The sequence below is a fragment of the Pimephales promelas genome, chromosome 7 (genome assembly GCF_988280905.1).
Source record: "Pimephales promelas chromosome 7, fPimPro1.hap1.1, whole genome shotgun sequence".
Lineage (NCBI taxonomy): Eukaryota > Metazoa > Chordata > Actinopteri > Cypriniformes > Leuciscidae > Pimephales > Pimephales promelas.
Genome location: NC_142775.1, coordinates 31,210,181 through 31,231,596, shown reverse-complemented (window position 1 = coordinate 31,231,596; position 21,416 = coordinate 31,210,181). Strand labels below are relative to the sequence as shown.

Here is a 21,416-nt window from a genome sequence, read left to right as displayed (position 1 = left end):
ATTGGTGTCTCACAGTGGATTTGAACCCGGGTCTCTCACACCAAAGGCTTGTGTCGTGTCCACTGTGCCATCACCGCCCCACATATAATATAAAAAGGACACCTCATTTTGTTTTCAAAGCAAGAATGAATCATGCAAAATGGTGATAGCCTACTATGATGGAAGTACTGTAGGATAAAGGTACTGACCCTTAACCCATTCATAGCATGAACATTCTGATATTCAGTCTTCAGCACAAAATCGACAATAACAAAGGGGGAAAATTTATTTTCATCTGTTAGTAAAAACTGCTAAATATATTTGCTATAAATCATCTGAGCATATAAACCAATAATTCTGTGTGTGTGGGTTTGTTTGTTTGTTTTGCAGCAACACGCAAGTCAAAAAAGAGCCAATGAAAAGAGCCAATTCAAGTCACAGTAGCGTTTGCCATCAAAAGTAGTGCAAAAAAATCAGAATTGCGAGTTATAAATCTGTAATATTTGGAATATGGAATATCTGGAATATAAAAAAAATAAATAAATAAAAAATCAAGTTAGAATCACGAGTTTATATCTGACAAAGTCAGAATTTTGAGATATAAATTCAGAATTCTAAAATTCTTTCTCGAAATTCCAGATTTATAACTCACAATTCTTACTTTATTTGAAATGTAAAATATAAACTTTTAATTGTAAGAAAAATATTGTCATAATTGTAAGATAAAAGTACCTTTCTTTTTCCGTGATGAAAACAAGCTTCCATATTTATCATTTATAGACCAGAATGTAAAAATAATTATCAGATTATTTTTACCATCCAGAATTTTTATGCAATACGTTTTTCTACTATATATTGAAATATCGATATACATGAACTGATTTGTGAAAACTGTCATAAATGTTAAAAACGTATAGTCGCCTCTGAATTCATTTTTATTGCATCATACTTATAACACTCATCAAAACATCTATGATGCTTCGCAACTATTTGTCCTTCTTTGTTGGTCTTATGATGCGACGCTTTCTTTCTCCTCTGAATCTGGCAGCCAATCAGACGGCTGATCATACATATGCTGAGCATACAAACATGTGCACATCCCACACTCATACACATGCAGGAGTAGCAAAGCGCTGCATCACCGGGGGAGGCCCATCAGGAGGAGCAGCTTTGAGGGTTACGCGATCACATAAACCCACAAACGCTCTCACACAGACTTACACACATAATGGTGACAATGAGAAAATCCTCAAAGAAAGAGTGGAGGAGATGAGGACAGTGGACAGAAACTATGCCATATGCCAGGGGTCTGTTACTATAGCAACACCACACTACCCCCCCCCTCCATCTTTGCCTGGATGGAAGGAAAAAAGAAAAACTGATGTTGTAAAACGCATCTACATTTTAAACAGCTTAAAATGAAGACCATTCCACTGAATCTTGCAGCTTTGTTAGTGTCTTGCACCATGAATGCTGCAATTTTTTTATGAATCCGGTATTAAAAGACTGCTTAAGCTCTATTTAATTCCAATGGTAAGGTTTTGGATACTAATGACCTAAGTGTTAATACACCCTTCTAACACAATTACTAATTATTTGGGTCAGAATTCTAAAATGAAGATCATGGTAACCCACTAGTAGTGACTCAAGTGTTACCAAATCCATCAGAAGGAATTACTATCGAAAACCTTACAATACACCTCAAAAATTTAGGCTACAATGACTTAACCCTCCTCTTATCCTTGGGGTCAATTTGACCCCATTCAATGTTTAACGTCTGTAAAAACATAATTTTTTATTTTTTTTTTTTGCTTCAAATTGAATGACTTTTCCTAATTTAATGGGGACAACTCTGTAAACATAAAATTAACCTGCTAATATTTTTTCAAAGTCCTGTACAAATTTTGTAGCATCGGTGTTCCTTGGGGTCAATTTGACCCCAGGCTCTTTTAGTTGTATAATAAAACAGAAGAAATATTAAAATTTCACACACATTTGTTTTGGTTGTTATATTGAGGTCATTATAACATGTTATAATTTGAATTTATAATATTCATTGTAATTTTACATATTCAATATCATTTTCAAAAAACGTCCCTCTGTTTTAGGGCTCTAACCAAACATAACCATATCTGTAGTATTGCGAGAACTACTAGTAGTTCACATGACATGTGACATAATTCTCAAGATAACTAAAAATTCTTTCCTGTGCATTGGGGAGGGGAAAACATAATTTTTGTGAGAAATTTGATGTTTCCCGTGCCATGGGGGAGGAGAAAACATAATTTTTGTGAGATTGACCCCAAACATAACTCGTGTTACTATCCTTGATAAAATAAATAGTTTTTCTTTCCAAATGTCATAGATTGCATAAATCTATACTTAGAAATATTATAAAACAAATAAAACACCAGATGTATTTATACTTTTCCAATTTTAGGTCAAATCAGTAAGATTTTATGTTGATTTGTAAATTTGTCCATAGTCGTGCAATGGGTATTCTGGATGTATAAGGGGTTCGGTGGGGTTTGGTGGGGTGGGGAGGGGGGTGGTGGGTGGATGTCAACTTAAAACATTACTTAAGTAATCAACAAAGACATAAACTAACTGAGACAAACCTTTGTAAAAAAAAATAAACATATTGTGGAGGTTTAAATTACTGGGGTCAAATTGACCCCAGAGGGTAAAAAGTGTTATCAGATTTGAGGATAACAGGAGGGTTAAGTCATTATAATGGAGTAATCATGCTGTTCACTTTAGAATACTGTTCCAAATAATTAGAAATTCCTTCTGAAGGATTTTGTAATACTTGATTTTATTAGTGGCTTATCATGATCTGCACTTTAAAGGGGAGATGAACTGAGAAATCAAATTTTCCTTGAGCTTTTGACATCTAAGAGGTCATCATATTATAAGAATATTCAGTTTCAGAACTGAAAACGTCCTTGTTAGTCCAATAAAAGCTTTTATTGACACCAGGCCCAGCAAACGACTTATTTTTCAAAGTGGGGAAATATGACGACAAAGAGGTCTATAAGGGATCCGACAGGAATTGTGCAACACACAGACTCTGGGTCGAACATGTATGGGCGAATCATTCCGGTTGCCATCCATACAACATTAGATGTTTTCAAAACAATTTCCCCCAAGTGCACCGACGGGTGAGTTGAAACTCATTATAATATGCAAAACTGTTATCCACTCACAGCAGTGGGCGCTTACATCCAAGTCTTCAGTACGAGACGGCCATTAAACTGAGCATTTTTGAGCTAGGCTCAAAACTAGGGTAGAAAATAGCCTATTACTTGTTCATTTTGATGTATTTGAATGCAAAAACCAAGCGAACGTCATAAGTTGACCTCAGACAACAATACAATTTAAAAAGCCAGTTCATGAGCCCTTTAATTACACATAATGCATCATTCAACTATGAATTAGTTGTTTATTAGCATGCATATTACTAGGATATTGGCTGTTGGCTAGGATAATGCTTTAATATGTATGACCATTTTATACATGCCTTTTCTACATTATGTATTACCATTTTCTACATTTAGGGCCAGATTTACTAACAGCTCATGCCAGCACTAACCCTCCATTGGCGTTAAAATCTACTGTCAGGATTTACTACAGACAAGCAGTGAAGAATAAATGCTCAAAAGTCATTGGCCTTCTTGCATATGCATTTGTTTCGGTTTCAGATGTAAATTTGAATTTAAATTAATCTCGCAAATCAAGTGATTTACTAACCCAGATAGCAAACTGACATTGAATCAACGTGGAAATATGACATCGAAACAACGTTGATCTGACATTGTTTTGCTCATCGAATTAACGTCGAACCAACGTCAGACGCGTCATTCTTTCAAAACTAACGGAAAATCAACTTGAAATCAACGCGTTGTTTCAACGTTATGAAAGCAAACCAATTTTCGATTTCATTTAGCTTTGAAGAATGCCGCGTCTGACGTTGGTTCAACGTTAATTCGATGAGCAAATCAACGTTGTTTCAATGTTATGAGAGACGTCGTTTCCACGTTGATTCAATGTCAGTTTGCTGTCTGGGAAGTTTTGCACTTGTCAATTTACAGGTTTTTTTTGTTTTGTTTTTTTGCGCCATTTATTACCAGCCCCCCAAAAAGCATGTCTTAAACCAAATGATTATAATGATTATAGTCTTAAACCAAATGATTAGATTATGTTGGTCGTCATACAAATGATCCGTCTGCATCCACGTCTGCGTCCATGTAAAGAAACTCTGATATTTCTAAGAGCTATGGATTAATTGTATCGCCAGATTGCTCCAACATTATATAGAAAAAAAATTCAAAATGGTGACAGCCCTATTGTCGATTTAAAAAATATTATTTGGGAATCGCGCTAATTTGCCGTTTAGTAAATCTGTCCCTTGTGATAGTTGTAGTCTTTTCTTCCCTATTGTGATGTATATTCGAGTGAAACAAGAAAAAACATGAAGAAAAAAAATGTAGGGCGGAACTTGTTTTTGTCCATCGGGAATTGGTTTATCATTGGATCAATGTGGTTTGCTCTGGCTGTGATCTCACGTGAGTGACAGATTGTCCCGCCCTCGCGCGTAAACATGTCACTCTCTTGCTGTTTCAACTAACTTCCAGAATTTTGCATAACATCCAACATTTCACACATCACTGTATTTTTCAGCCACAAACACACACACACACACACAGACACACATATAGATGCTTTGAGAGATCCCCAAAGACACTGCTTATGCAGATGCACGGGGCAGCCGAATAGTGGTCGCTAGGCAACAGCTAATGGGAACCTCAACAAACAATAAACAATAAACCTGGCACTTGCAACAATCCATACACACACCCTCACGTCCCACTCACTCATAGCCCTGGGCAGCTGAGGGTAATGTCTAGGTGAATGGCCTGCCTCTCTTCATTTTCTTTGACTGTCAGTCCTCATCCGGAGAACAGACTGATCCCCTCGGGCTGCCCTGCACTCCCACTCAACCACTGTCAACAGATACACACACACACACACACACACACACACACACACACGCACACCTTTTGGCCAAAGGTTCACACAAATACACACAGAACAAATGTGCATATTTATATAGACATATTTACGCATAATGATACAAAACGGAACATATTTAAATCCATAAGTGCACACATTTCTGACATTGGCAGTCCTCTGCTGTTTTAATAACCACTGCCTCAGAAGAGACTGATTAATATGTTGATTACTCATACGCGGTCATGCACAACAGAACACACACATACACACTTTTATTTAGCATCTAAATGAGGACATAGCACAGACATGTATTGTTTTTATTAAAAAGCCAATAACCTTTACAACAAACTCCGAAGGCCGTATTAGAAGACCGATTGCGTCACAAAGGCTGTCCCAATTCAAAAGCTGCACCCTCCGAGATTATTTATATAAAAGGCCATTAAAAAAAAATCAAGCTACACCCCTGCCCGCCATGTCCTCCAGTAATATATATATATATATATATATATATATATATATATAAATGACAATAGCCAATTTTGTCTCCATAGCAGTTTACTCAATTTTATCAAAATAATGATCAGGATGGCAGCTGTACTCTTGCACCGTTTCTTGGCGCCAGGAGCGGTAATAGGGAACACCTGGTTGCGCAATTAGGGAATCCCACGAAGGCTACATGGTGTATCCTTCGAAGGACGAATAGGCTGCATCCTTCAAAGGATGCAGCCTTCACATTGGGACACATCTATTGTCTTCTCGGCATGTTGACAACCCAAACCAAACTCTTCCATGTTTCAGCTGCAACTAGAGTATCAGCTGGTCAAAGTAGACGGTGTTCGAGGGGAGCAGCCAATGGAGACCATTGGCTGGCATTACGCAAATTTGTTACAAACCAACATAGGTTCGAGCAGAAGGCAAGACTGGAATTACCGACGACTCGTTTCAGGCAGTTAAGAATCAGTTCTTCCTTTTTGTAGACTCCATTTGTTACGCACTTTATTCATTGAAACTGGTTATATCATAATGGGGGTCCTTTAATCTCTGTCTTTGTGTTCCACATAAGGCTGTCACTTAGCTCACAATTTAAGTAAAACCAAACACACACATCATACACAAAAAGATACACCACACCAAGTAAACAAAACACTTTAGATTGCTATAGATTGTGGTTTCAGACACAAGAGCTGCTGAAACAAACCCCATTGGATTTGTTTAGCACTGGTCTACACGGACAACAAACTAACAGAACCTTTATCATGAAAAAGGACTCTGATTTCAAGCAAGTGACTTGTTAACACTAGAATGGCCATAACGGTCATTTTGACCGTTTTGAATTTTATATCTACAATAACTTTGTTGAAAAAAATAATAAAATCCTGCTGGTACCTGACTTTTCCTAAAATTGTCTGTATTTTCATTTAAAATGCTTTTCATATAAATTAAGTTACGTAAACATATTTACCTATTTCGGTCATAGACGGTCATATTGATTCCTCCTCATCAGAGAATGATTCAAAGTCAGAGTCCACATCAAGGAAAAAGAGACGGCTGCTATCATCAGACACGGCGGATCCAGATCCATTCATGTCGGATGATCCTGGTGAGCTCCGCTGCCCTGTCCTGCGCTGTTTGTTTTGCTGTATGGGCTGTTCACTAGTTCTGCTAGTCCTTTTATTTGACTTTTTTTTATAGTTTTTGTCATTCAAACCTAGTTTTTATTTAGTTATCGTCTCGTTTTCGTCTTTGAAAAAATGTGGTTGACGAAAATAATTACGAAAATTATTCGTCAATGAAATAAACACTGTTTTGAATCTAACGGTCAAAATGACCGTTTGTGGCCTTTCTAGTAGTTTTGGAATTCTGGCACTTCTAGTGTTAATAGTTAAACAAATAGTCCTCAATAGTCCCCATTTCTTTTTGCTTTCAATCGAAGGGTGCAATGTTGCAAATCATATCAGAGTTGGTTTGATCAGTTCGTAGCTTATACATACACAAATGAGATAAACATTCCCAAACGCTGATTAAAAATGTACTCCTGCACTTCTAAAAATAAAGGTTCCAAAAAGGGGCTTTCATATGCAATATTGGATGAAATATTATTGGCAATTACTGGACAATATTGGCAATTTCCTTTCAATATTTCTTTCTGTAAATTTTGTTTGCTATTGTTTATATTATTACGCTCAATGTATTCTGGGATTACCTTATCCATGAAGGATACAGTGTTGCTTCCAATTATTTGTCAAAATGAAGAAGCTTGAAAGATATTACAAATTTGTGACCTTGAAGCATGTTGGGAATACAATACACCTATGACATCAAATGGGTAGGCAGTTCACTAGCTTTAGAACACAGAGCACTATGTTCATGAAATAAAACAGCATTTTAGCAAGACAGAGATAAAGATAGAAATAGAGTGAGCAGGTGAAAATCTACTGATGTATCTGTTGGACCTGGTGTCCTCTGCACAGAAAGTGACCCTGACTCACTCTCTATCTTTCTCTCACTCAAACTCCTTTCTCTTCTCTCTACACAATTGGATAAACTGTTTTATAGTTGTAAAAATTCTACAATATACAAAACGGTGCTTACCTTATCCATTCTGGCATGTAAAATGACACATACTGAATGCAAGCATACAGCCCTCTAGCATAGCACCCTCAAGGAAGGCACCCTCACCCTCAAAAGCAACCAAATAGGGTCACTAAACAATTACAGCAATTCCTTAAAGAAGAACTAAATTTCAACATTGAGCTCATTTTGTTTTGTAAATTGGGAGTCCTGTCAGTACAGAGAACAACAATACAAATCGGTGTTGCCTACACCGTGTTATTCTATGTTTAAAATAGGCCAGCTCACAGTCACATGTATTTACTTCCTGTTTTCGTTCGAAGTCCACAGCAGTCGATTGTCGAGTTCACAAGCGCGATCATTGGGGAGACAATCGACTACTGTGGACTTTGACCGAAAACAGGAGGTAAAGAGAGGTATGTGAGCTGGCTGAATTAACTTCAAAACTTCATAACATAACTTCATAACATAACTATTCATATATTTCACATCTACTGCAGTCAGATTCACCGTGTTCACTCTGAATAAAATCACTCACATGCCTGTCCACTTGCAATGAAACATCAAGGAAAAGCAGGTTTAAAACTTGCCCCATTTAAGCCAACAGGGTGCAAATTTTAAAAAGAGGTTAACACGGTGTAGGAAACACCGATTTTTGTTGTTGTTACAAAAAATGCTCCTTTAAGTCATAAAAGTAATGTTTTTCATGTGAAACGTGGAAGATGTGACTGATTCATTTTATTAGTTTAGTGTTAGCATGTAAGCTAAAGTAAATACAGGTGTGACTTGTGAAAAGAGCTCACTTGGATATTGGGACTACCTCTCTTGCAATGCTGCCTAATAATATGGCAAAATGGCATCCTAGCAGGCATAATTATACATTCAATTATCATTTTTTACTGCATTCGTATTGTTCAGTGCTGTCTGTCTAGACAGTTCACTAGGTTTTGGAACAGAGCTAAGGCATTACTGAATATATCTGGTCTTAAATATATTTTCAATGACACTCTTAGTTATTCAAAACATTGCCCTATTCCTGCCCCTTTATTAAAATCTGGCCCATTCTTCTTCCGCAGCCCAATTCTGTCAGACCCGGGCATTCCCCCTGAGGACAACACGGGATGAGGCAGCTTAAAATTATCTCACTATATTCTCATTCTTTCTCCATTATTTATCTCCTCCGTTCCACTCCCAGTATCCTCTCTTGAACCCATCTCTCTAACCTGGCACTATAAATGATGGATCCTTTATGAATGGTTGATTACATGTAAGACAAGAAAAGAGTGATGGTCAGGTGTCTCAGAGGAGGGCTGAGGCATCACCTGACACAGAGGCCCAACGTTTAGGAGGGCTGGATATTTAAAGGAGAAAATCTCTAAATCCTTTCAGAGGTAGGGAATAAAAAGAACAGGGACGGTAGGAGATTTAAATACTGAGAGAAGAAGATTGTGGGAGGGTCACCAATGGAGTCAGAATTATAGCTACTTTACCATATATTACCTTCACATTCACTCTCCAGCAGAAACCCTTAAGCATTACACACCTGCACACACACTCATGCACACATCTACACACATGTAAACCCTTCCAAAATGAGTTTAAAGCCATAGAAGAACCATTTCATGTTATGTAAGGTTATGGATAAAACCAAATGCTGGAAAGTCAAAAAAGTAGTCTACATGTTCACCTGATAAAGCTATTTTATAACATTATGACCATTTCATACATTCTCAAATAAACATATTAAACAAGAACCCAGTAGGGGAGATTGGGGCTAGTTATCACACCTTTTACTCTGAATGTTTCTTAGGGTCAATCAATGTCTGATTTAATTAAAGTCCTGACTATAATGAACCAATTAAAGATTGCTGGTAAAAAAAAAATAAATAAAAAAATAAGTGTTGACCTTTTGATATAGCATCATGCTCAAAAAGTGGGGCATGTTGTCAATGTTCTCAGGTTCAGAAGATGAAGGAAGCTTAGCGGATAAACTAGCAGCTGTACTTTCATAAACAAACCAAAAGAAAGTAATACAGTCAGAGAAAACTCCAATGAAACTTTGCATTGCATATTCAGGCCAGAGGCAGAGCCAGGGGATCATTATACCAAGGCAGAGCTGGGGACAATGAAGGCGAGAGGCGTAGCATAGCTGGGCTGAGTCAGTGAAGGAGCCGAAGGGCCGGACAAAACCAGTGGAGCCGACATTAACAACCTGGACAGCTTACTTGGAAGAAGAGGGAGTGGGCACAGGAAGACATCAGGTAATCTTTCACTCCAGACTGAGGTAGACAGAATTCCGATTTCAGAGGATGGGGGTGACCACCCACTTCTTCATTCAGCTCCACCAAATGGCCCACTGGGGCGGACGTAAGAATTGACTCACACACCTGAGCAGACTGGGCGACAGGGTCGAGCTCCTGGACGGATGAGGGCTCTGGTTGGTGGGTGTGGGGGGGGTCTTTTTCAGGCATAGGCTCTGGCTCCGTGTCTGCGGTGGGCTCAGGATCCGTTCCAGGCATGGGGTTATGATGTCTTCTGGAGGATTTGCAGCAGGGATGGCAGGAATGGCCACAGTGATTGTGAAGTAGGCTTCATGTTGTTTATTCCATGGTGAGGGGAGAACCAGTTCAAATCCACAGAGCATACAAAATGTAGTAGAGCAAGGAACATATGGATTCCCCCATGGGCTCCAAAAACACATCTGTAATGTGGTCTCATTCCAGTTTACCTGGCGGCACATTTCTAGGTCATCCTCCCTGATATAAGGACATCAGCTGATCCTCAAGGTGGATGGTATCTGCAGCATAATCCATTTTACAATCCTTTTGCGGTTTAGTGCTCTGTAACGTTCTCAGGTTCACAAAGAGGATAAAGCCAGCATAGCAGATCAACTAGCAACAATGTATCATAAATAAATAAATGTTCTTCCTTAAACTATAGGGTGCATAAGTCAGACACCCTGATGTTAAATTCCCATTGAGACAGGCAGATTTTTAATTTTTAAAGGCCAGTTATTTCATGGACCCAGGATAATGTGCATCCTGATAAAGTTCCCTTGGCCTTTGGAATTAAAATATCCCCACATCATCACACACCCTTCACCATATCTAGAGATTGACATGGTTTTATTTCAGGTAGTCTAATAGCTGGTTTGATTTGCATTGAAAGATGATCTTGAAAGTACCCCATGCGCCAATCTCTAGGTATGGTGAAGGGTGTGTGATGATGTGGGTCTAATTATAATAATATTTCACAAAATTACTGTTTTACTGTGTGTTTGATCAAATATCCGGCCTTCTGATATGGGCACAGATGTTTGAAAGCAACATACAAAAACATGGCTAGAGTAAACACCAAACTCCAAATCTCATAGAAGCTAACTGACATACAGTCCTTGTATCAACTAGCCTAGTCTCTCCTCTAGTGAAAAATGCTTCTTGACAAGAAGCAGCTGCAAAAGCCAAAAAAAGAAATAAATCTGCACACTTATGCTCAAACTACATCGCAAACAACACATCGACTAGTAGCACAATCTCCTGTACATTGATCTTTCTGTACATCAGCTGCAGTACCAAATGCGTGAGGTGGACGGAGAGATTGTGCTCATCAAAATTCAATTGCGGGTCAATAATGCATGAGCCAACAGGGTTCGACTGATGCAGAACGACCGAAAACACAGACGATGAGAAGACAGACAACAAATACATTGGCGCAACACAAGCTATGATTACATGCCTTGGGGACGAGCATAGTTTACTTATGACAAAACTCATAATGGCAATTTCAGTGTTTTTGAAAAGCTTTCCATTTAAATTCGTCCAATTGAATTGAGGTGGGCCGTAATGACATTACAGCAGAGCAAATGAAACAGAGGCAGGGATAGGATGGAGGGTGCAGATTTGCGGCTAAGCGAGATGAGCAGATAGAGGTGATGGAGGGCCACTTGTGGCCTGCGGTGATGGATGGAGGAAGTGTCATGGGGCAGGTGTCGTGGGTTTGCCCTCTAATGATTTTTCTCTCTGTTCCACAGTGAAATATGTCTCCTAAAGGGCACTGTCGATATATTCCCTTTTCTCTCTCTCTCTCTCTCATCTCTCTGACTCACTTTTTTCCTTTTTACATGATGCTCTCGGTGCCTCTTTGACATGCAAACACACATATGCAGTCTCAATCAGTGTGGAGAGGTCATGTGTTTGGCAAGACATGTTTGGGGAGAATGTGGCGCAGTGAAAGCCTCCAGCAGAAGAAGCAGCATCTCTCTCTCTCTCTGTTTCTCTCTCTCTCACTCCCCTGCCAGGGATGTGGGCGTCCGCTTGCATTATTACCTGCTCTAAGCCCAACCACCTCACTTCATTGACACGAGCTGCCTGCCAGAACCATCCAAATCTCTATTTCTAAAGCAGACTTCAGCATTTTAAGTGCCTCATTGGTTATTTAGTCTGTTTTGTATAGGATTCATTCGGGACTGCAGCAACCTAACTTTTATAATATTGTTTAGAATAACTTTTTTGAATACCTGGTACATATATGTAAACCTTTTTTAATTGAACTTCCTGTAAAAACATGACAATGTGATTTATACCTCATTACGTATACTTTAATCATTATTTCCACCCTAACATGGTACTTCATCAAGTTACACAAAACAAATTAGCATGATGGTACTTACGGTGCATTTTGGCAAAGTTGACACAATGCCAATTTACCATAAGTTCAAGACAGCAGTCGGATTATGTGGGATGTTTTAACATTTTCTCTGTATTTAGAGACACACAGCCACATTACCATACACACAATAGCCTCTGTGCATCTTGTTACTCAACCTGGACTAAAAAAGAACAAATAGGAAAGTTTCTCATAGCAACACAGAGAGAAATGACGAGGATCACTGAGACTCTGCATGCAAACAGGTCATGTATTGGAGTGGCGCTCTTCAAAAAGGCTGAAATATATTAGCTGAGCTCTCGCAGTGTTTCGCCCTAGTTTGAGCAGACACAGTCCTCTTACAACAGATGGATCCAGTCTGAAAGGTGCTGGTTTCTCTCTGGGAGGATTCACCAAGAGTGATTTGTGCTTGCTGATAGTGTCATTATTTGTATGTGCTGTCTGTGTTAATTTAAAGTACTAAATGAATTATGGTCGCAGAATTATGTCCTTAATGCAAAACAGGTAAAAATCACATCATATTTTCAAACTACATTTATTCAAATAGCTTAGAATCGGCTGTTTAATTTATGTATTACTGACAAATTTGTATTACAGTAAAACTGTAATCAAACACTGTAAAAACAGAGTTGCTGCCTTACATATTATGTACAAACAAGGATGTTTAAGTCAATTCAACTTAAATTACATTAAACTGACTTTTTAAAAATTAGTTGAATCTTGTATAACATAAAAAGTTGCGCATTGCTTAACTTAATAAGAGTTAAAGCAATGTAAATATGTTGTCATAACTTATTGATAATACAATTCGTTAAAGTACAAAGGATGGACAGTTTATAGTATATGCAATTTAAGTACATAAATCTTATATTTAGGGCCAAATATTTTTGAGTGTGGAAGAAGACAAAGCAGAATACAACAATCTGGCATACTTTAATGGGACTACAGCATCACTCCATCACTGCGATTGAGACAACTTAATTTGTTCTTTGAAAAGGAGAAAACTAATGCTAGATTATAACACACACTCCTTCATTTGATGATACACTGCTTCTATAAACAATAGCAAAAATATACTTAAACGCTCCTTTTAAATTAAATTCAATGGTTTATGCTGGTCATGAGTTTAGTGAATAAAACAATCTATAATGAACATATTCATCTATAATGAAAAATAACAATTACTTAATTTCTTTATGTTTTTATTTTTTATTTTAAATAATTTAAATAGTGCAGCACTATATTTTTGGGTGTGTGAGATTAGTGTTCAAATTCAAAAGAGAAGTCGCAATATTTCTCTTCTCAAAGATGAAAAAATGTAGGACGGGACTTGATTTTGTCCATCAGGAATTGATTGGGTGCATCGACCACATCCTCCGTTCCCTCCTTCATGGAAAGAGAGGAAAGAGTAGGCTAAGTGTACCGATTGTCTGAAGATTGTCCATATAGAATCACGTCAATCCATTGGCGGATGTCGTGAGTGCCACCTTGGCGCTCTTACGTCGTCATATTATATTAACGCACATTATCTGATTTCATTGTGCGAAATGATTTCCAGGTAGTAGTGTAGAGTGGAGCTCAACTCTATTCTATTCTATTGATGGGCGGAGTAGTGCGAGTAGTCTGCAGAGCTGGGCATTGCAATGCACTATGGGGATTGTTGTCAAAAAAGTCATTTTCTGCCTTTTATCGGCCAAGAAGGACCCAAATTTGAAATGTATGATACTATTCTACTATATGACCCACTTTCAATACATATTCATGTCTCCACCGGTGGAATTACCCTTTAGGAACAACTTTTTGGCCAAGACGCAGGTGATGTGAGGCAATACACCTTTCTTCAGTGCCAGTTCTTTGATGTCAGTTTGGTGTGTTGCCATATTGAACAATCAAATGCTATTTTTAACAAATAAATATTAGTATTAGTTTAGTTAGTTAGTAACACATGTTACGTTCCCATTCATATATGTACAAGTGGACCGTCACAGCCTATTGTAAAAATTCGAATATTTTTCAAACACAACTGACAAAGGTTGTTTAATTTATCTTTTTTCTTTCACCTGGTTGATGTGTGGCTGATTACAATCAGCCACGTGTGTATGTGTGTGACAGCACTCTTGTCATCACAGATTTAGACCTGTTTCATTAGTCTGCACTTATTCACACTGATGATACTCATGAAAAAACGCTTCTCAGCTCATAACTCCTCTAGTCTAAACAAGTCTACATGAGCCTGCTATTCATATTTAATGCCACTAAAACCAGCTGGGAATCTGAGCCAATTATCATCACTGAATGTTTCACACTCTCTCAGACCCTACTGTAAAGAGAGCAGGAAGGAAGAGAGGAAGGGATGGAGAAACAGAGGGCTAGGGGGCTTGTTGAGACAGCTCTCTTCCATTAGCACTGTGTCTCATTCCCACTGGGATGTGAGGGTGAGAGAGACCAGCACTCAGGCTCACTGTTGACCACTTTACAGCATGTATATGCTGGGACACACTGCCCGCCTGCGTGCTCTTCATGGGCAGCTGGACAAGGGTGGCAGGACTTGTCTTGCAACGATGGAGTACTGGAATGATCAAAATGTGCACAATGACATATATATATATATTTCTGCTAGAGAGGATACACTAACAAGAAATAAAGTACCAAATGTGCCCTTGTTTTACCATGTTTTTGTACATTTATCATTGAGGACTAATACCATGGAATATTTATAATGGTATAATATTTAATGGTGCATGGACATAGTAAGCATTCCATGGTGTAAAAATAAAATTACCATTGTAAAACCATCATAGTACTCCAACAGCACATTTACTTTTAAAAAGTACAGGCCTACTGTGTGCTGCCATCTCTGCTCATGGGCACTTCACTAGCAACTATTCTAAGATGTGACGTGACAGACAGCAGACAGGTAAAATATCAATCCAATTCACACTTTTAAGAGCCCTCAAACCATTTGTCACTCACAAAACATAATGGGTAAAACATTTAGACAGAGAATTTGTATAAAGGCTGTTTAGCAAAACGGTGGAAGTTTGCATATTCGCTAAAATAGCACCTTTAAAGACTTTACTTCAGTATTATTTACTTCAGTATTATATGACATATTTTGGAGTGAAACGGAACACTAAATGAGAAAATATAGAGGGTGGGGTTTGTTTCAATAGCATCCAGCTGCAGCCCCGCAGACTCAATTCTTGCTAGACACCAGTGGATGTACAGGTCATTTCCGTTTTCTCCATCATTTCCGTTTTTACCGCTGAATTGGCATATATTTATTTTATATTTTCACCTTTGGATTGTCATATTTATTTTATATTTTCATCTCTGGATTGACATATATTTATTTTATATTTTCACCTATGGATAGACAGCATTCTTTGCAGGCTTAATTGCACACGTCTTTTACGTAATTTTTTTACCGCTGACATCTGCATGGCGCGTCAAATTTGAAAAGTGAATGACGATACGGAAATGACATCCATTTGAAAAGTGAATGACGATACGAAAATTACACCTGCTGTCCATCCATTGTGGTCCAGCCACTGGTGTCTAGCAAGAAGTGAGTCTGCAGGGCTGCAGCTGGATGCCTCTCGTTTGTTTTTAGCACACATCCTCAACATCTTCTCAAGAGACTTAAGGCCCCGATATACTTCAAGCTAAATCGAAGAACAAACTGATGTGACGTCATTTCGAACAAAATCAGGCTGAAACGCAGTTCGTTTTGGATTTGTTTTCATAAACTTGTATAAACTTTGCTCCCAGCAGTGTGGGTGCCGTCGGATGTTCACTAACTATATTGCTGGTCAAGTGTTTTGAACTTCATTTTCCCCCTAGCAGAGAGTATATTGGGGCCTTGATGGTTTAAGTATGTTCTGCCCAAGCCATGTCATCAAAAGAAAGAACACATTTCCAGAGGGGAAGCACATTTTCAGATTTCGACTATTGACTTTAACATCTCATTAGCAGCTATCTGCTATCAACAAGCTTTTCCAGTTCTTCCTTCATTCCATTTCTTTGGTCTTCTTGTGCATGGCCATATTTTTTTTCTGACAGTGATTGTGATCTATGTGAGTCTATGGGATAATAAAGCCTGTGTTTACATTAGGAGCAGTATTAAAACATCTCCTGATTCCCATCTGATAGTGTCTTTAATGACAGCACAACAGCAGCTATCCGAGGCGTGCCGTACACACCGCAGATCAACTGAGATCCTGCTCCTTCGTGGACATTGTTTAGGTTCTGAGATCATAGATTTGTACAGCAAGAGCACACACACACACACCAAAAAGTTGAAACAAACACATTCGCTCACATACATACACGTACAAACCGAACCACTTCATAAGGTTTTGGAATGACATGAGAAATTCATTTGAGTAAACATATTCCTTTTAAAATCAAGATGATATTCCATACAATGAGGAAATAATTGAAGATAATCTGACACGCAGAAAAAAGCAAGGCACCCATGCAAACAAACCGAAGCTTACGAGAGGAGAGGGAGAAGGCAAAATGGATAAAATAGACATTTTGGGTGTGAGAATGAACATCAATGCGCTCCAGCTCACTGCACTGGTTTCAGAGTAGGAGGCATTTAGCATTGAAACAGTCATAATGGCTGGTCACACTCTCACGCTGTTTTCCTTAATCTCATTCGGCTTCGTAATCCGTTTGACACGCCGGCCCAACGGCAGAATTCAGCCGCAAATGAGCAGAGTATGGTGGGAAGATAAAGCGCCGTCTCCAGCCTCAGAGCGGCAGAGAAAAGACTGGCACCCGACGACACGTGCGAGGAGGAGTCAACAGGAAATGACATGATTACTGGTAATGTCAACAGGAGGCAACAGCAGAACAGAACCGACACAGTGCCGGCACTGAAGACAGACAGTAATGAGGCCATTTTATGTAAGCAGAAAGGCGAATGTATGTAAATGTGTGCGCGAACACGGCACTATAAAGAAACAGCTGTGTGGATTATGATCCAGTCAGCAACTTGCATTATGGGTAATTGCGTGCAGAAACAGCAGCAGCATTTGCTGTACATTAGAAGTCAGCACTCGTATTCAATCCACATTACGCTGTGTTGGGAGACACATAAAGGCATGGGTCTGTGAAAAGGGCTCAGTGGCTCTGTTCCAAAACATAGTGAATAGCTTACATAAGCAGATGAAGGCAGCATCCTAACTGAACTGGAAATTCATAAGCGATTGATTTAGAACGCTCTACATAAGCAGCAACTTTGCACACCATTAAAGGCTTTACTCACAATTTAATTCATTAGAGTTTGGCTGTAGCATGTTGTTAAACTAACGTTGCGATACTACTATAATAAACATAAGAGTATACATAGTGCACAAAAATATTGGTTTATTTAATAATTAATTGTATCAATAAACAACATTTATTTCTGAATATTTTACTGGTCATAATGCTTTATGGGATTTCATTCTCTACTAATGATAATGTGATGGTACCGAATTACATTTTGAATTTGAACAAAAAGTCACCATGCCTCTGGACTGTTTGGTTTTCCAGGTTTCAAATTTTTTATTTATTATTCTCATGGATCTTAGACATCTTAGATTTGTACAGCGTGATTAGCCACAAGGTTAGGGTGTCGTTTGGGGGTTTTATCAATGTGATTAATTAGCCTGGTTCAACCAGACTCTAGTTCATTTCATTTCCACATAGAGTCTGGAACCGCTCCATTGAAAAACGTTTCCTTCCTTGTAGGCGGGTTCACTATTAAAGTTCAAATCTATTGGATCTGCCCAAAGTCACTCACGATCTGCCATAGCCAATCGCTAACGGGGTGTCGTGAGTGACGTATGTCACGCGCCGAAATGGCTGGAAACAACAAGTCCGAATGATCAGAGGATTATGTTTACAATAGGATATCAGTCAACGAGCGCTGCAGGTTTTGTTAATCTAGGAACAATTATTAATTCGAAATGTATATTTGACACGAAGGACAGTGATATATTCATTCAACGGTGGAAGCTGTGTCTAATCATTACAAATACGCCGCTGTGGTCGTTTCTGATCTGCCGCAAGTGCTGTAGCAGCTACAGTGAATGATCAGTCTGTCTCTATCTGCAGATGTGTAATAAACAACAATTTTTCATATTACGTCTTATTGTTTCTTAATTACCTTTATGGTCTTCAAAGTATGTGTTTGTACATTTTTATGTGGCATTTATTTTTTTAGTAAAACAAATCAACCATTGTCATCTAAAACTGAAAATCAAATATCTTCAAAGTATGGTTTTTCACATTTTTATTTATGACAATTATTTTTTTTTAAATCACAACCAATTTGTATGATTTACAACATGTAAAACTGACACACCAACCTCCTGCACCAGTGCACAAAGGGGCTCAAAATGTTCTATTCATCACAAGAATCAGTAAATTTACAGTTGGGAATATGAGCGACTGACATGACTCCTGAGCGGATCTTCAACAATAGTTTAGCAGCCAGGACTCGGGGCTTCCGAACACCAGGCTAAACCGTCCGTCCAAAATGTCACGGTCATCGTGCACGAACTGCCCAGCACAAACTTCCAAACTTTCTGCCTCTTTCACTTTTTCCTCAGTTGTGCAACAAGAGGTTAGACGGTTAGAACAATCCGGCTTTAAATTCTGTATATTCGGCAGTTTCTTTTCCAACAACGGACCGAATAGCTTTTCTCACGTCTTTCTCCGCTGCCATTACTGAATTGAAACTGACGCGCTTACATCAACGTAATCTTTCTCAGCCACTCCCTCTATTCGCTGATTGGTCCTACAAAAAATTGATTTCTGGAAACCTAAGGATATGGAGCGATCCCAGACGTAGTACAGAAGTAAAATGAAATTGAGCGGAAGTGCGTAGGAGGGCGCAGCCAGGCTAGTGATTAATATGACCAATTTTAAACAAAAATCAACGAGTAATATTCATACCATTATTTTTCATTTGATTCTTTTAAACTTCCCATATCCTACTCGTCCTCACCAGTAGGTTGCCATTATTAGTTTTTTTGACATCTTTTTGATGTACAATAAACCGTCTTTTTTCAATGAAAATGTAGTCTTCATAGGTACACACTATTTTTTCATGGACTGAAAAGTTCAAGGAACATCTGATGGCTTGTTACTTGACAATGGCAACTGACAAAGCACGAACGTTGTGTCTTTGCAAGATCTTGCTGTGTATATAAAATTGACGAGAAGCAAAGCATATTACATATCACTTTATCATTGAGCTTCTCATAAAATCAGCACAGCTCTTCCTGGAATCCATAATCCCACACACACTCAGAGAAAACACCAGAGACGCTGTGACTTCTCGTGTGGTTTCTCGAGTGGGACAAACACTGCCATCTCATATGACAGAGTTTCCCTTCCGTTCTGCTGTTTGCACAACGAAAAACCAACAACGCTCTAATTAAATTAGACATCGACTTCAGAGACACAAGAGGAACCGATGAAGAGTGAGAAAAAGCAAACTGACCTCATCAGTGGCTCTGACCTCAAGTGTGTATTTCGACACACAGGTCATTGCCATGACATCTGTTAGTCAGATCCGACTGAAGTCTCCCTCTCAGGGACATATAAATAAATACTGATCCTTTTGCTTATAGTTCTCCTAGGAGAGAGCCTTAATGAGTTGCTCTGTTTAATTCTAATTCATTATAAGCAACACACACTGCTCTTAATTACCTACAGCACACCACCTCCAGCTAAACAACCACCTCAGTCCCTATGGACGATCCTCAGTCTCAGGCAGTCTTGTGACTGCAATTGCAGATTCATCAGAGATAAATTACATGACACCCCAAATGCAAAAAAAGAAGAAAAAAAAAAGTCTGCAGTTTCTTTCTCTTTGTCGCCATCTCTGTTCGAAATCTGCAATTGCAGTCATTCGCGGAATTATCAACTATACGTGAGTCCAGCCCGTTCTCATCCCAAGGCGTCATATACTGACGCTTTTGACAATGCGTATACACCCAACATGACACCCATTAGCGTCAATATGAGATGCAGATATATATTGGCCAGAAGGCGCCTCCTAGTGGTCTAACCCTAACCCTACCCTAGACCCATAACCGAAGCGTGTTATATTGATGCCAAAGGGTGCCATGTGCGTTGGATGTATATATGCATTGTCAAAAGCGTCACTATATGACGCCCTACGATGAGAATGTGTTGGTGAGTTGTGCCTCGGCACGGCACAGCGCGGATGAATCCAATGTTTTAAAGAGAATGTGCAGCTGTCAGGTGCCACGCTGTGTGGATCCTGGCACTCAGAATCACAGATTCTACTTTTTGGAAGTATGACCAACATATGAATTTTCACACTAAAATATAGTCTGAACCAACCCGGTCTCATCCCAAGACGTCATATAACTGACGTTTTGGGACGTCTTTTGACCATACGTCAATATTCGCCTTTTTAGGGCCCCCTTAAACGTCGGTAGATGAGGATATGGGATCCTAACTCTACCCCAGACCTAAACCTAACCCTAAACCTAACCCGTCACCTAACTGACGTTAAAGGTAAAGCGTCAGTTGTATGACGGCCCTGGATCGCCATCTACCGACGTTTAAGGGGACCCTAAAAAGGCGGATATTGACGTATAGTCAAAAGACGTCCCAAGACGTCAGTTATATGACTTTTTGGGATGAGACTGTGTTATCTGAACAACTAATTAACTTTTTCCCACTTTTGTTCTTCTGACCAACTAAGGAAAAAAAAAAAAAACATTGCTGTAAATCACGCAGATTAAATCTGCTTATTATATCAAGTCAAACCGTGCAAATTGTTCTTAAATTGTTCATGTTCAACTTCAGCATTACGTGAAAGCCCTTCAGATATTTAGCTTTTGTTTTCACATGGGCCGATTGCAGTCTCTTCTTCTAAACATTTTACAACGGGTGAATCTTTTGTCACTGGTGCTTGTCGTTTGAACCTTTCTAGATCCCCCATCAAATTGATAAGTTAAATTATATCAAAAGCTGTGAGAAAAGGCTAGAAATTGCCACCTCCAACATCCTCACTCGCAATATAGCCTTCTTTATGTGTACAGATGGGACGTAATGATGCAAAGACATGCTCGAATCTCCCGCGTAAATCCACCAATACCACTGAAATTAAACACATAATTACAAGCTTACCGTTTTGAATCGAGCTAAGGCAA

At 38.8% G+C, this 21,416-nt stretch overlaps 1 protein-coding gene across 1 annotated transcript in view; it reads right to left on the bottom strand.

Annotated features, from left to right (window-relative positions):
* Positions 1-21,416, bottom strand: part of nalf1b (NALCN channel auxiliary factor 1b) — a 127,681-nt gene that overhangs the window by 93,546 nt on the left and 12,719 nt on the right. The gene's annotated exons all lie outside the window — the stretch shown is intronic.